This window comes from Triturus cristatus, chromosome 7 (genome assembly GCF_964204655.1).
Source record: "Triturus cristatus chromosome 7, aTriCri1.1, whole genome shotgun sequence".
In the NCBI taxonomy this organism is placed as follows: domain Eukaryota; kingdom Metazoa; phylum Chordata; class Amphibia; order Caudata; family Salamandridae; genus Triturus; species Triturus cristatus.
The window spans coordinates 1734054392-1734070656 of NC_140590.1; positions in this window are offsets into that span (position 1 = coordinate 1734054392).

Genomic DNA, 16265 nt, shown 5'->3' on the forward strand with positions numbered 1-16265 from the left:
AGTGTCCTTGATGAAGGAAGGGAGTTGGAAAACATATTCTTTCAGGAAGTGATCTACGTACACTGACAGATTTTCGTTGACACTTCCTATGGAAGATATGATGGGTCTGCCTGGGGGTTCTAAGAGGTTTTTATGAACTTTAGGCAGTAGATAGAAAATAGGGAGTTTAGGAAAATCACGTTTAAGGAAGCAGAATTCATGCCAAGAAAGGAGCCCTTCAATTTGCCAATCATGAAGTCTATTCCATGTTTCCTCTATGCTAATATTGTATTCGTTGGAGTTGGATTTGATGTAAAAGACATCACCTTCAAGTTGTCTGAGGGCTTCTTTGACATAAAGATCTCTTCCCCAGAGAACAATATTGCCTCCCTTATCAGAGGGTCTGAGTATAACAGAGTTATCGTTAGCCAGTGATAGGATGAAGTCACAGTCATGTTTAGACAAATTTCTATTCCTGTTCTCTCTGTTGTATTTTTTATGTTTAAGCTTGGCAAGTTCTTTGCTCACTACTTCTTGGAAGGTATCTATAGGGTCATGTGGCATGATGGGGTAAAAGACTGATTTCGGTCTAAAGCTAGTACATGCAGCCCTATTCATATTTGTTTCCCTCACACCTACAATAGAATCATCAGGTTGACTATCAGATGATATACCCCCTAATACATACATATCTAGAAGAAGGTTTTGGTCATGAATATTAAGTTCAGGTGTATCTACTATTGCCATGGATTGAGGAGTATCTTTTATAGTTCTTAATGAATGCCATTTCTGGAGTTTAAGTTTCCTGCCGAATTTGTACAGGTCTATTCGGGTATCAGGATAACTGAACAGTTCACTGGGGCAAAAAGTCAATCCCAAGCAGAGAGTACGTTTTTCTTTTATAGTCAAAGTTCTAGACGATAAGTTTATGATTGTTTTATTTACCATGTTGTCATCCATGGTTAACGTCTTCGTCTGTAGCCGCCTCTTTTGGATCCCACCGGCTTTGTACTCTTTGCGTTTTCTCTGCTGGAACTTGAATCTTCTCTTCTGTGATCTGCTCTTCCTCTTGCTTGTCCTCTTGGTCTCCCACGAGTTGGTGTTTTCTGGGAGGACTGTTGTTGTTGGTATGATTCGGCTTCTTTTTTCCGTCTGGTCCGTAGAACCCTGAACTCTTCTAAAAAAGTCGCCGGTTTCTTAACAACTATTTCAGTCTCGGATGCAGTGCTGGCAGAATTTCTCGAGATGTCTGAATCTGGTTCGCTGACCATGGCATTTGAAGAACATGCTTCCTCAGTGTCGTGTACATCAAGAATCTCAATTGGGGGATTTTGTTGTTTATATAAGTAGTCATATTTTGGACTATAGGTGAGTATCCGTCCGCTATCATAGTCCCCGCAATCTCTATGTAGCTTGCGCTGTTTACGATATTTAATGTCCTCCTCGTTCTTTTTTAAGCGCCCTTTGAGCTCTTCCTTAAATTTATTAATCGTATCCTGGTTGGGGTGTTTACTGAATTCCTCCTCAAGATCTTTCAACTGTTTGATTATGGTGGCACGGTCTTCCCACGCATACTTGATAAGGATGCACAACATGTTCTTGCTACTGGTGGCTGAGTTCTGCGACCATTCTTCTAACATTTGCGCATTGGGTGATTCGTGCGATGGGGTGATGTAAATCCTCAGTCCCCGGGGTACCATGCCCTTATCCACATAATCTTGAAGGGATGTAGCCTCCCACCATTTTGATGTTTCTTGTTTCCTCAATTTCTCATATTTTCTTAATTGAAATGTCAATAAACTGCTTTCTGTCTTTTCAATTGTCACGGGGCCAGTTCCTGCTTGCCCCGGTCCGCGTGCAAATAATGTGGCAGCCTCTCTTCTTCTTTCGTCCTCTTCCTCCATGCTTATATTGCTATATGATTGTTCTAAGCGAATATGACATGGGATGCACTCGTAGGTTATACCTTGTGAGATATTGATGTATATTTTCGTTTAATGTCTCAATGCTGTTACCTTTCCCTGCCACAATTGGCAGTTCCTGATACCGTATGATAGTTTGTGTAGCCAGAGAAACAGTGGCAGACGTATAGGTATCAACTGATAGTTCCGTATTACACAATAAGATAAATATCTTCTCGGATTTATACGTCTCGCATATACCGCTAGCCCTGGGTTCGAACTAACTCACACTAGTCACCCCGCCCAAACAGAGCCACGTCGCAGATGCGCCGGTGCTTTGAAAAGAAGGGTAAAGAGACGAGAATAGCTCTTACCTTAAGGGCGGATGGCGGTGTTTCTGCTTCTGTGGTAGTCAAAACGAAGTCGTATTTCAATTCGGCCGGTTTGGGTCCCTCAGTATTATTCCATCATTTCACAACAGGATTCGTTTCCGGGATCCATCTCCCATAGTCAGGTGGCGTGTTGTACTCGGCCAATCCCACCGCCGAGTTTAGATTCAATAACGTTTTCAGCTCCAGTAAGCAAAACACGCACTCAGAAAGGTACAGCTCGTTGGCGATTTATTCACAAGGTAACGCTACGCGTTTCAGCACAGAAGTGCCTTGATCACACGTTAAACCTTCTACCAATCAGAAACATCTTATGTACAAACACCAGGACTGGTCAATTGAAAACAACATAGTGGAAGGACACTCGCAAGAGAAATAATGATTCGGCCATATTGAAATGGTTCCTTTCCATTGAATCCCTATTGCATCATAGAGATATGTAATACAGAACAATGAGTCCGATAATTCAAGTGAAACATCCGGACTACATCTGATATGAAAAATACAAAAAATACAAGAATAACAAGATATGCGCATACTAAGTAATAACGCATATATGCGTTATTACTTAGTATGCGCATATCTTGTTATTCTTGTATTTTTTGTATTTTTCATATCAGATGTAGTCCGGATGTTTCACTTGAATTATCGGACTCATTGTTCTGTATTACATATCTCTATGATGCAATAGGGATTCATATATGCGTTATTACTTAGTATGCGCATATCTTGTTATTCTTGTATTTTTTGTATTTTTCATATCAGATGTAGTCCGGATGTTTCACTTGAATTATCGGACTCATTGTTCTGTAATACATATCTCTATGATGCAATAGGGATTCAATGGAAAGGAACCATTTCAATATGGCCGAATCATTATTTCTCTTGCGAGTGTCCTTCCACTATGTTGTTTTCAATTGACCAGTCCTGGTGTTTGTACATAAGATGTTTCTGATTGGTAGAAGGTTTAACGTGTGATCAAGGCACTTCTGTGCTGAAACGCGTAGCGTTACCTTGTGAATAAATCGCCAACGAGCTGTACCTTTCTGAGTGCGTGTTTTGCTTACTGGAGCTGAAAACTTTATTGAATCTAAACTCGGCGGTGGGATTGGCCGAGTACAACACGCCACCTGACTATGGGAGATGGATCCCGGAAACGAATCCTGTTGTGAAATGATGGAATAATACGGAGGGACCCAAACCGGCCGAATTGAAATACGACTTCGTTTTGACTACCACAGAAGCAGAAACACCGCCATCCGCCCTTAAGGTAAGAGCTATTCTCGTCTCTTTACCCTTCTTTTCAAAGCACCGGCGCATCTGCGACGTGGCTCTGTTTGGGCGGGGTGACTAGTGTGAGTTAGTTCGAACCCAGGGCTAGCGGTATATGCGAGACGTATAAATCCGAGAAGATATTTATCTTATTGTGTAATACGGAACTATCAGTTGATACCTATACGTCTGCCACTGTTTCTCTGGCTACACAAACTATCATACGGTATCAGGAACTGCCAATTGTGGCAGGGAAAGGTAACAGCATTGAGACATTAAACGAAAATATACATCAATATCTCACAAGGTATAACCTACGAGTGCATCCCATGTCATATTCGCTTAGAACAATCATATAGCAATATAAGCATGGAGGAAGAGGACGAAAGAAGAAGAGAGGCTGCCACATTATTTGCACGCGGACCGGGGCAAGCAGGAACTGGCCCCGTGACAATTGAAAAGACAGAAAGCAGTTTATTGACATTTCAATTAAGAAAATATGAGAAATTGAGGAAACAAGAAACATCAAAATGGTGGGAGGCTACATCCCTTCAAGATTATGTGGATAAGGGCATGGTACCCCGGGGACTGAGGATTTACATCACCCCATCGCACGAATCACCCAATGCGCAAATGTTAGAAGAATGGTCGCAGAACTCAGCCACCAGTAGCAAGAACATGTTGTGCATCCTTATCAAGTATGCGTGGGAAGACCGTGCCACCATAATCAAACAGTTGAAAGATCTTGAGGAGGAATTCAGTAAACACCCCAACCAGGATACGATTAATAAATTTAAGGAAGAGCTCAAAGGGCGCTTAAAAAAGAACGAGGAGGACATTAAATATCGTAAACAGCGCAAGCTACATAGAGATTGCGGGGACTATGATAGCGGACGGATACTCACCTATAGTCCAAAATATGACTACTTATATAAACAACAAAATCCCCCAATTGAGATTCTTGATGTACACGACACTGAGGAAGCATGTTCTTCAAATGCCATGGTCAGCGAACCAGATTCAGACATCTCGAGAAATTCTGCCAGCACTGCATCCGAGACTGAAATAGTTGTTAAGAAACCGGCGACTTTTTTAGAAGAGTTCAGGGTTCTACGGACCAGACGGAAAAAAGAAGCCGAATCATACCAACAACAACAGTCCTCCCAGAAAACACCAACTCGTGGGAGACCAAGAGGACAAGCAAGAGGAAGAGCAGATCACAGAAGAGAAGATTCAAGTTCCAGCAGAGAAAACGCAAAGAGTACAAAGCCGGTGGGATCCAAAAGAGGCGGCTACAGACGAAGACGTTAACCATGGATGACAACATGGTAAATAAAACAATCATAAACTTATCGTCTAGAACTTTGACTATAAAAGAAAAACGTACTCTCTGCTTGGGATTGACTTTTTGCCCCAGTGAACTGTTCAGTTATCCTGATACCCGAATAGACCTGTACAAATTCGGCAGGAAACTTAAACTCCAGAAATGGCATTCATTAAGAACTATAAAAGATACTCCTCAATCCATGGCAATAGTAGATACACCTGAACTTAATATTCATGACCAAAACCTTCTTCTAGATATGTATGTATTAGGGGGTATATCATCTGATAGTCAACCTGATGATTCTATTGTAGGTGTGAGGGAAACAAATATGAATAGGGCTGCATGTACTAGCTTTAGACCGAAATCAGTCTTTTACCCCATCATGCCACATGACCCTATAGATACCTTCCAAGAAGTAGTGAGCAAAGAACTTGCCAAGCTTAAACATAAAAAATACAACAGAGAGAACAGGAATAGAAATTTGTCTAAACATGACTGTGACTTCATCCTATCACTGGCTAACGATAACTCTGTTATACTCAGACCCTCTGATAAGGGAGGCAATATTGTTCTCTGGGGAAGAGATCTTTATGTCAAAGAAGCCCTCAGACAACTTGAAGGTGATGTCTTTTACATCAAATCCAACTCCAACGAATACAATATTAGCATAGAGGAAACATGGAATAGACTTCATGATTGGCAAATTGAAGGGCTCCTTTCTTGGCATGAATTCTGCTTCCTTAAACGTGATTTTCCTAAACTCCCTATTTTCTATCTACTGCCTAAAGTTCATAAAAACCTCTTAGAACCCCCAGGCAGACCCATCATATCTTCCATAGGAAGTGTCAACGAAAATCTGTCAGTGTACGTAGATCACTTCCTGAAAGAATATGTTTTCCAACTCCCTTCCTTCATCAAGGACACTACTGACTTTCTGAAAAAAATTGAGACCATTACATTGTCTGAAGGTTCCATGCTTATCACAATGGATGTCAGTGCCCTCTATACTGTTATTGATCATACCCAGGGTATGGAGGCTTGTTACTATTTTTTAAAAAATCGTGAAATAGGATTTAGAGACCATACTGCTATGCTTATAGAGATGATGAAACTCTGTCTACGTAATAATATATTTATGTTTGACGGAACCTTTTTTAAGCAAATCCGTGGCGCTGCCATGGGTTCGGCGTTTTCTCCTAACTTCGCGAATTTATTTTTGGGGAAGTGGGAAGAAGAAATTAGGTCTAATGAAGATCTCAAAGAGCATTTTACAAAGGTACAATTTTGGTCAAGATACATTGATGACCTTTTTGTCATCTGGCAGGGCACCATGGAAGAGGCTGTTAGCTTCATTGCAAAGCTCAACCAAAACAGCTATAATATACTTCTGACATACAACATTAGTGAACATCATGTGGATTTCTTGGACACTAGCATCACGATCCAAGAGGGTAGACTTACTTCCAAACTCCATAGAAAGGACACGGCTGGCAACAGCCTTCTCCATGCCTTGAGCTCCCATCCTGAATCACTCAAATGGAGCATCCCTTATGGGGAGCTCTTAAGAGCTAAAAGAAATTGCACTAAAGAGACAGATTACACACACGAGAGTAGTAACATACTCCAACGGTTTCGGGACAGGGGATACCCTGAGTGGGTACTGACTAAAGCCCTTTCCAAAGCATCGATCATCCAGAGATCAGAGACCCTGAACCCTACACCCAAACCCATTGTCTCATCACAACCACCTAGAATAATAACTACCTACAACCAAAAATCTAAACAAGTCCAAAAAATAGTGGCCGATAATTGGAAAATTTTAAAATCAGATACTATCTTAGGCCCAAAATTGACCAATAGACCACTCATAACATACAGAAGAGGTCGCAACCTTAGGGACATGTTGGTGAAAAGTGACATCACTGATAAAAGGGGCCAACATATCCAAGGACTTAGTGGATTTTATCCATGTGGACATTGTAGGGCCTGCCGGTCTAGTGTGATGGTTAAAGAGTTTGCAATACCAGGGACACAAACAAAAAAACAGATCAGACAATTTCTTACTTGTAGCTCCACCTATGTAATCTACATTTTGGAATGTCCTTGTCAAAAAAAGTATGTGGGCAGCACGTCGTGCATGGCCAAAAAGAGAGTCCAGGAACACTTGAGAGCCATCTATAACAAAGACCCCAAATATCCCATTGCCAGACATTTCCAAAATGTACACCAATCAAATAGCGATCTATTGAGATACTATGCGATTGAACAGGTCAATGTGGGTAGGCGTGGAGGGAATCGAGAACTTGCCCTCAGAATTAGAGAATCTAAATGGATATTGGAATTAGAGACCAAATTCCCGGGGGGGCATAATTTGGACGAGGAACTTGCAACCCATCTACATACTGATTAATTCATCCAGTTACTGTCCATAGTTGTCCAGGGTAAACCTTCATGTCCTGATGCTTGATTGTTTTCTGATTGTTCTTGCTAATTATTTACTAATGATATTGTTTTTAATCCATTTTAATCAATGTTTTTGTCACTTCTTTCTAGGAGTCAGCCGGGGGCACGTCACTCCTTAGAAAACCTGAGCACTGCACTGATCTTCACATTCTGAACTGAATAGAAGACTATCACTTCACCACGATAAAGCTAAGATACACTTTGTCACTTTTGTTATTTTTACCCCCCCTTTTTTCCTCCTTTTTTTTTTTCCTCCCTTTTTTCGTTGGAAATTATCTTGATCCTTGGATCTAGATGCACTCTAATTACCATGTTGGAACATCCCTAGTCACACCCATCGGGATCACCTCATTGATATTGGACACGTTAGTTACTCGCCATTGGGCTTGATCAATTTTTGTATTACAGATACTGATTCCTTTCGGGCACTAGACCTAGTACAATGTTGTTTCTGATGCATATATGCGTTATTACTTAGTATGCGCATATCTTGTTATTCTTGTATTTTTTGTATTTTTCATATCAGATGTAGTCCGGATGTTTCACTTGAATTATCGGACTCATTGTTCTGTATTACATATCTCTATGATGCAATAGGGATTCAATGGAAAGGAACCATTTCAATATGGCCGAATCATTATTTCTCTTGCGAGTGTCCTTCCACTATGTTGTTTTCAATTGACCAGTCCTGGTGTTTGTACATAAGATGTTTCTGATTGGTAGAAGGTTTAACGTGTGATCAAGGCACTTCTGTGCTGAAACGCGTAGCGTTACCTTGTGAATAAATCGCCAACGAGCTGTACCTTTCTGAGTGCGTGTTTTGCTTACTGGAGCTGAAAACTTTATTGAATCTAAACTCGGCGGTGGGATTGGCCGAGTACAACACGCCACCTGACTATGGGAGATGGATCCCGGAAACGAATCCTGTTGTGAAATGATGGGATATATATATATATATACAATTGCATAACCAATAAAGGCATAAAGAAATAGCAACAGATCAAGCATTTCTCACTATTAAAACATAAGCATGATTAAGACATATTAAAAACATTCATGCCAAACAGTAAAAGCATCTTTTTGGTAGAAGCAGGTGGACAACGGGGAGGCGGGTGGGACAGTGAGGAATCCGCAGGCAGATACTGTATCCACCAGAAAAAGCGTTACTGAAGGTAATTAACTTGATCTTCTGATGGCTACTTCTGCCTGTTGATTCCTCACCTTTTGAATAGAATCCTCAAGCCGTACTTCACCCGGAGGAGGGTGTCCACCTGACTAGACAAAAAAATCTTGCAAAACAGATCGAGCAAAATGGACATCCCTCTTAACCTCCAAATCCATTAATAATCAAATAATTTCTAGTCGAAATTATATTGAAAATAATACTTTAAAAATACTTTTATTAATAAATTTAGACAAACACTTAAAGGAAAACTTTATTTATAATTAATTTAAAGATATGTCATACTTTACAAATTACGTCGAATTTGCGACCCCACTGCGACTTTTCAAAATGGCTATCGGAATGCGTGCAGCCATCGTGTAGGGTGTGCGAAGGGTGTGCAACGTCTGTATAATATTTTTAAAAAAAAGAATGAATATAGTTGTACTAACTAAAAATTATTCATAATTTTTTAAAATATATATATATATATATATAAATAAAATAAAAAACATAGGATTGAGGTACATTAGACTTACACATTTTCATTTAAAAAACCTTTGAAATTCACCTGAAAAACCATAGGTTTCAGGCAAGTTATAGTTAGAAATTAGCATTTAAAAAACCATAGAAATTCACTGAAAAAACATAGGTTTCAGGCAGGCATGGTATAGTTAGAAATTAGCATTTAAAAAACCATAGAAATTAACTGAAAAAAACCATAGGTTTCAGGAACGTTATAGTTAGTTCGACATATCACTCGTAGAAACCGTAGAAAATAATACAAAACAATTTAACATTCAGATAACAATTTTTCTCCCTTTTTTTGCTGTCATCATCTACTACTTAACTTCACTATTCACAGTGATGCCGGTGTAGTTTCATCATAAACAGCAGGGATAAAAAAACAATGAACTACATTGTTAAAAAAAAAAAAACTAATTCTCTCAAATATAATACAAAATAAACACAAATAACACATCCAATAGCGCTTCAAATGTTCAAAGCTTACCTTTACTTCGTAGATTGTCTGCAAATTTACCCAATACGCCAGATAATGTATCAAAAATTTCGCTTTGAAAGCATCCAGTATGAATTCCTTCAAGATGTTACGTAGTTTCTCTGCACATTTTTCCAATACACCAAATAATGTATCAAAAATTTCACTTCGAAAGCATCCAGTATGAATTCCTTAAAGATCTTACGTAGTTTCTCTGCACATTTTCCCAATACGCCAGATAATGTATAAAAAAATTCGCTATGAAAGCATCCAGTATGAATTCCTTAAAGATCTATACATCTTCCCAATAAAGCCGGATAGTGTATCTAAAATAAAAATTAAGTATGAGTTGGGTAATTCATAAGGAAATCTCGGTTTCATTTCCAAGTGTGTATCATTACAGTGACTCCAACCATTATTACACTCTAAATAAACTGTATAATGTCCACTTGTAGTAGTACTTCCAGCATGGAAGACAATAGCAACTGTTGCAAAAGTTCTTCCAGAAATAGATACATGATTAGCAACAAAAAAAAAAATGTTGGTTTCCACTTTTCTTTCATTTGGTCGACAGCGTTGCAGCATTATAATCAAACATTTTCCATATCTTTGTAGGCATAATGCAGATAGCATTCTTGATTTACAACGAGAACACATCATCTCATGATCAGCTTCTTTTACTAATTTGAAAAATGGTACAGATTTTGCAGACAGGTATTGTTAAATATAAAAATCGTTCTCTGTCAACTATAGTCCTTGAAGATAATAAACACTCTTCACATTTATGTTCCTATTTGTAACTGAGTCCAAATAAACTCTCAATCTGAATTTCTTCATCTTCTAGTACTCCAAGCATAACCTTCAGAAATTCTTGTGCATCTTGCTGTATATTAGCACTGAACGTTAAAGATCCAGTACATGTATCCAACAGTTGGCGAATACCAGAAACGGAATGAATCTTACTTCTATCAGTTCTCAATTCTTGAAATAAAGTGTAGAGTGCAGAACATAAAATTTTTTCCTGACTTTCCATAATTTCACCACAAACATCTTCAAGATAAAATATAACATTTAGAATGACATTACCATAGCAGTTGACACCAAAAGCATTTTCGAATTGGTATCCAACAACATCATCACTTGTTTGTATTCTCTGCTTCTTTACACCTTTTACTTTCTGTTGATTTTCTTTCTGCTTTTCAACCATAGTTAACTCTTCCACATATTTGCGTTTTGAACACACAACACGTTTCTCATAAATAGGATATTCACCTAAATGGGAAGCATAAAGCCTTCTCAAACGATTATATTCTCTTACACAATTAACATCAGCACTAACCTTGTTCTCATCAAAATCAATTAAATACAAACCAGACAACGTTCTAACTCAAGATAATGCAACATATACCATTCCCTCTTTAAACACAGTGTTTCCAACATTTACCAAAGCATTATCTACACTTAAACCTTGTTATGTTATGTTAATTAATTTGTAAAGCGCAACGGTTACCCTGGGGTCTCCTGGCGCTAGTTACCTTTCCTACTGGCCGTCACCAAGAAGAGTCAGACTAATTAAAATAGTGGTGGAGAAAATTCTAATTGTTAAACAACTAAGTCTTTAGAGCCCTTCTAAAAGACAACAGATCCGGTGCATTTCTAAGCTGAGCCGGAAGATCATTCCACGCCTTAGCTGCTCCGAATACAAATCTTCGGCCTCCCCAGGAGACCTTTTTCTATCTTCGGGACAGTCACCATTTTAGCACCTGAAGAGCGTACATTTCTTGTGTGTGTATACCACTTAAATTGATTCTGTAAATATTCTGGGCCAACCCCATGAAGTGCTTTAAAAATGGTGCTCAGAGAGTACCCTCTTCCTAACCGGGAGCCAGTGTAGCTTTTGAATTTCCCTGGAAATAGCTGCAAATTTAGGGACCCTGGTAAGTAGTCTGGTGGCTGCATTTTGCAGCTTTTGCAATTTATTCAAGAAACGTTCCTGGATATTTAAGTAGAGGCCATTACAGTAGTCAAGCTTTGACAGCACAAGGGCAGTGACCACTGTTTTCTGACTCCCTGCTGGCAAGAACCGCAGAATCTTTTTCACCGTCCTCAAGACAAAGGCTGTAGAAGAAGAAACAGAATTAATTTGGGCACCCAGATTCAATTTATCATCGACAATTACTTTACTCCCAAATTTTTTACTTTCTGAACCGGGGCAGGGAGTTTCCCCATAGTAACTGGCCACCAATTTGCATTCCAAAAATTGGGGATATTTCCGAAAATTATCACCTCTGTTTTATCAGAATTTAGCTTCAAACAATGTTTTGCCATCCAGCCACTCACTGCCATCATGCATTCATGAAAGCAGTTTTCCAGGCCCCCCTCCAATCCTGGCCGAAGAGATACCACAATTTGGGTATCATCGGCGTAGGATGTAAGATCAAAACCCAAGGTCTTAATAATAGGGGCCAGGGATGAAACATAGACATTAAACAGGGTCGGGCTCAATGAAGATCCCTGTGGAACCCCAGAGGGAAACACAAATGGCCTTGAACAGTGCTCACCCATGGAGACCACTTGAGATCTATCAGTAAGGAAGGATTTTATAAGATTCAAGGCCTTGCCCTGAAGTCCACATGACCTTAACCGGTCCACCAAAAGCTCATGGTGGACCGTGTCAAAGGCAGCGGACAGATCTAGTAATATCACGGCGGCCCTTCCACCCAGATCAAGAACCTTCCTGATCTCGTCTGTGGTCTTCAAAAGGGCTGACTCCGTGCTATGGCCACTTCTGAAGCCATATTGGGTTGGATCCAATGCCTGGGTTCTATGATGAAAAACCCCCAATTGTGAATGTAATGCCTTTTCTATCATTTTAGCTGGTAGAGGGAGCCTAGATATTGGGTGAAAATTGGAGGGGTCGACCGGGTCTAAATTGGACTTTTTTAGAAGGGGTAAAATCGACGTCCTTTTCCAAAGCCTAGGAAAACACCCAGTATCAATCATGGAATTAAAAACTGGTGTAAGTGCCAAGCTAAGTGGTTCTACTGCTAGTTTAGCAATGGCCACCGGACAGGGGTCATAAGGTGATCCAGATCTGGCCGTTTTCAGAAGACAGCGTACTTGATCTAAAGGCAAGTACTCAAATTTCTCGAGGACTACAATAGAGGCGTTACTTCTCCCCAGATCATCCTTTTCCCGGTCCCTTCCTATTGCCATAGGTCCATTTAAAGCCGAAAAGATCACTTCAACTTTATTCAGAAAAAATGTGGCGATCTTTTCGCAGAGTTCCTGACTGGGCTATAATAGAACCGGACACGGGGAGGAGAGATCAAGAACAGTTTTAAATAATACTTTAACTGATTCTTTTGCTAGCTCGATTTTATTGACAAAGAATTTTTGTTTAGTGGCAAACAAAAGTTGCTTGTGAGTTGCAAAAGTGATTTGTGAATAGTTATTGCATATGCTAAACAGAAGGGAAACTGTTTTCTACGAACATACAAGTCTTTTACAAGCAAAAAACGTGCAGCAGAACGGGCAATCTGTCTTACCTCTGCAATCTGATCAAATTTAACTTTCAAAAATTCAATTCCATTTCTATTTTGATATTTCACAAAATCAACAACTTTCCCCATTGCTCCATTCACTAAACCTTCGTCTACATTCAGATTACGCTTCAAAATTACCCGACAGTTTAAACATACATCTAAATTTTTTTCTAAGCCAGCAGTTTTTGAAACAGACTTTTCCAAAGAATCCAATTTAGTCTGTAGTTTTTCTGAAAGAACAATTGTTATTCCTTGATGCTCTATTTTATCAATAGCTTCAATGTGAACTATTTCTTGATTTTCCAATTTCATAAGCTCTCAATTAAATGTATAACACTCTTCCACTGTAGGCATTAAGCAAACTATAGACTTTTCTTCTTTCATTTTCTTGTACATTACTTCTGCTGGTGTGTTTTCATTTGTAAACAAGTTCTTTAGTAGACGACTTTGAAAAGCTTGTTTACCATGTTTGCTTAGAACACAAATTCTTACATCTTTTAGAATATTTGCATAATCAAGTCAAGTCAAGTCAAAATTCTTTATTCGACATGCAAAAGCATTATCATAAAAGTACAATAAAAGCACATTATCACATCATAAAATGAAATAAAAGTTTAAAAAAGTGATAGTGAACATATCAAATTCAGTTAATGAGCATAAAAGCAATATATTCTTTTATGGGTGCATAGAAGCCCTGGTCATTAAGATCTTTTTTAAGTAAAGAGAAACCACTGCGATTGCTAGAGGGCTGTCTAAAGCTTTCATTTTAAGATAGGCTGCCCTGCAGGAACGAAGTCCCCAGGATTTGAGCAGCGGTTTCAGATAAGCAACCCTTGACAATTGGTAAAATTTACAAAAAAGGATGCAGTGGATGTTGGACTGAGATGACAGGCCATCACATGGGCATTTCTCCAAGTTTCTCGACCAACAGTTCTGATTAGGGAATGTCAACAGTCTGAAGAAAGTATCAGTGAGGAAACGGGTCACGAGCATACGGGAAAATGGAGAAGGAATTACAGAAAGATAATGTTGCATCCCTTCAACAGTAGTGCAGAGTTGATGTTCCTGTACAGTATACTTGGTATTTTCAATGATCCAGCGTCGATTTGCCAGATGGCTAATGGCCAAACGTTTTAGGGTCACTCTAGGGATGTTATTTAGGGTGGCGGGATCAGTGAAAAATTCTGGATGTCCCATGTCGTGTAGCATATTTCTGACATAGTTCAGCCATTCGAATCGATCCGCATTGCTCAGGCTGAGACAGTCCGTAATAATTTCCCTGTTGAAGTGTGTTTCAGGAGTAGTCCACACTTTATGCCATAATATAATGGGTGCAGATTTTATCATGTCCATAATATATGTAAAACCAAGTTCTTTGTGCATAACAGAAACAGAAGTGCCGGGTGGTGTTGCCAAAAGGTATCGTAGGAAACGGTTCTCAGAGCGTTGTATGAGGTCTGCCTGATCAATACCCCAAATCCCAGATCCATATATGCCTGTAGAAACGCACTTGGCACAGTAGATCTGTGATAAGGGGATGATCGGCCGTCCCCCTAGTTTTTTCGAGAAATTAATAAGTGCTCCTATAGCTTTAGAAAAGGCAACTCCTCTAGCTTGGGCGGCAGCCCGCCAGGAGCCCTTCTTCTCGAAGGTGATACCCAAATAGGGAAACCTATCAACACTTTCAAGCTTGCTTCCATTAATGAAAATGGAGCATTTTCTTTTCCCTATTCCCAGGCCACAAGACATGGTAAAAGTCTTTGATGCATTAATTTTTAAACCTCGGTGTGACATGAATTCTGTAAAATCATTTACTGCACTTTGGAGGCCCATGCGGGTCTGTGACATAATTGCAGCGTCGTCCGCGTAAAGTAATATAGGTATGGGTTTCCCATTTATAGTGGGGTAATCGTGATAGTTTCTATTAAGATACTGGCCTACTGAGTTTATATAGAGAGTGAACAGTAAGGGAGCTAAAATACAGCCCTGCCTTACGCCTCTTTTGATGTAAAACCTGTCCGAGCACTCTCCTTGTCTACCATATCTAACACGAGCTGATGCACCCCTGTACAGCTCTTTAATAAAGGCGAGAATGGGGAGCTCAATGCCAATCTCGACCAGGGATTCCCAGAGCAGCTCATGGTTGACGCAGTCAAATGCAGAACTGAGGTCTACAAAGGTCACGAAAAGGTTCCCCTTTCTTGCCTGAGTATATTTTGCAATAATAAGGGTCAAATTCAGACCTTGGTCGATAGTACCTCTGCCCTGTCTAAAACCATATTGTAAATTTGAAATTATGTCTTGTTCACCCAACCAGTCATGCATCCGATTTAAAATAATACGCCCTGCGACTTTCATAAGAGAGTCGAGCAAAGAAAAAGGGCGGTAGTTAGAGGTATTGTTCCTATCACCCTTTTTAAAAATCGGGACAACGACCGCTTCGGGCCATGTGTCTATAAAACCTGTTTTATTCAGGGAATTTAGGACATTTGTTAACAGGGGGGCCCATAAGTCCAGCTGTGCTTTAAAAACGTCAATAGGTACACAGTCGGGGCCGGGGGCCTTCCCAGAGGGGCTTTCTGTCAATGCCATAAGCACCTCAGTACAGTCAAAAGTAAGGTCTAAGGGAAAGAGAGAAGGAGCGTTCAGCTCTTTATCTTGGTTATGATGGGGATCCAGACAGGCTGTAGGGACTATATGGTCACTTATATCGTATAGTGTGCCGAAATGGTCAACCCAGATATCAGCGGGTATAGCCATCTCAAGTTTAGCATCCCGAGTACCCTTCAGGAAAGCTGCATTAACAGCTTTCCAGAAGGCGGTGTTATCCCTATTGTTGGCGGCTTCCTGTAACGCTTGCCATGCCTCTATTTTTAACTGTTTGGTTCTTGCCGCCCGTGCTGCACGGTATTTTTGTCTGGCATCCCTAATTTCCGGCAGGTTAAGGGGTTTATTTTGCAGGCTTATTTTTAGATGTTTCAGGGCCTTGGTACATGATCTATCAAACCAGCCTATACTGCTCTGTGGAAATTTCTTTGGTACTCTAGAGAGTAAATTCTTAATCTCCGTTGAAATAATGGAGAAGGCATTTCTGATTGCCTGTGGGCTTTCTGAGGTGGACAGACATGTCTGGATATGCTCATATATATTATTAATCAGAGAGTTAAGGAACACTGGAGGGACCACTTTGTCCCATTTAAGGTAAAGTCCCATCGTACATCCCAAAG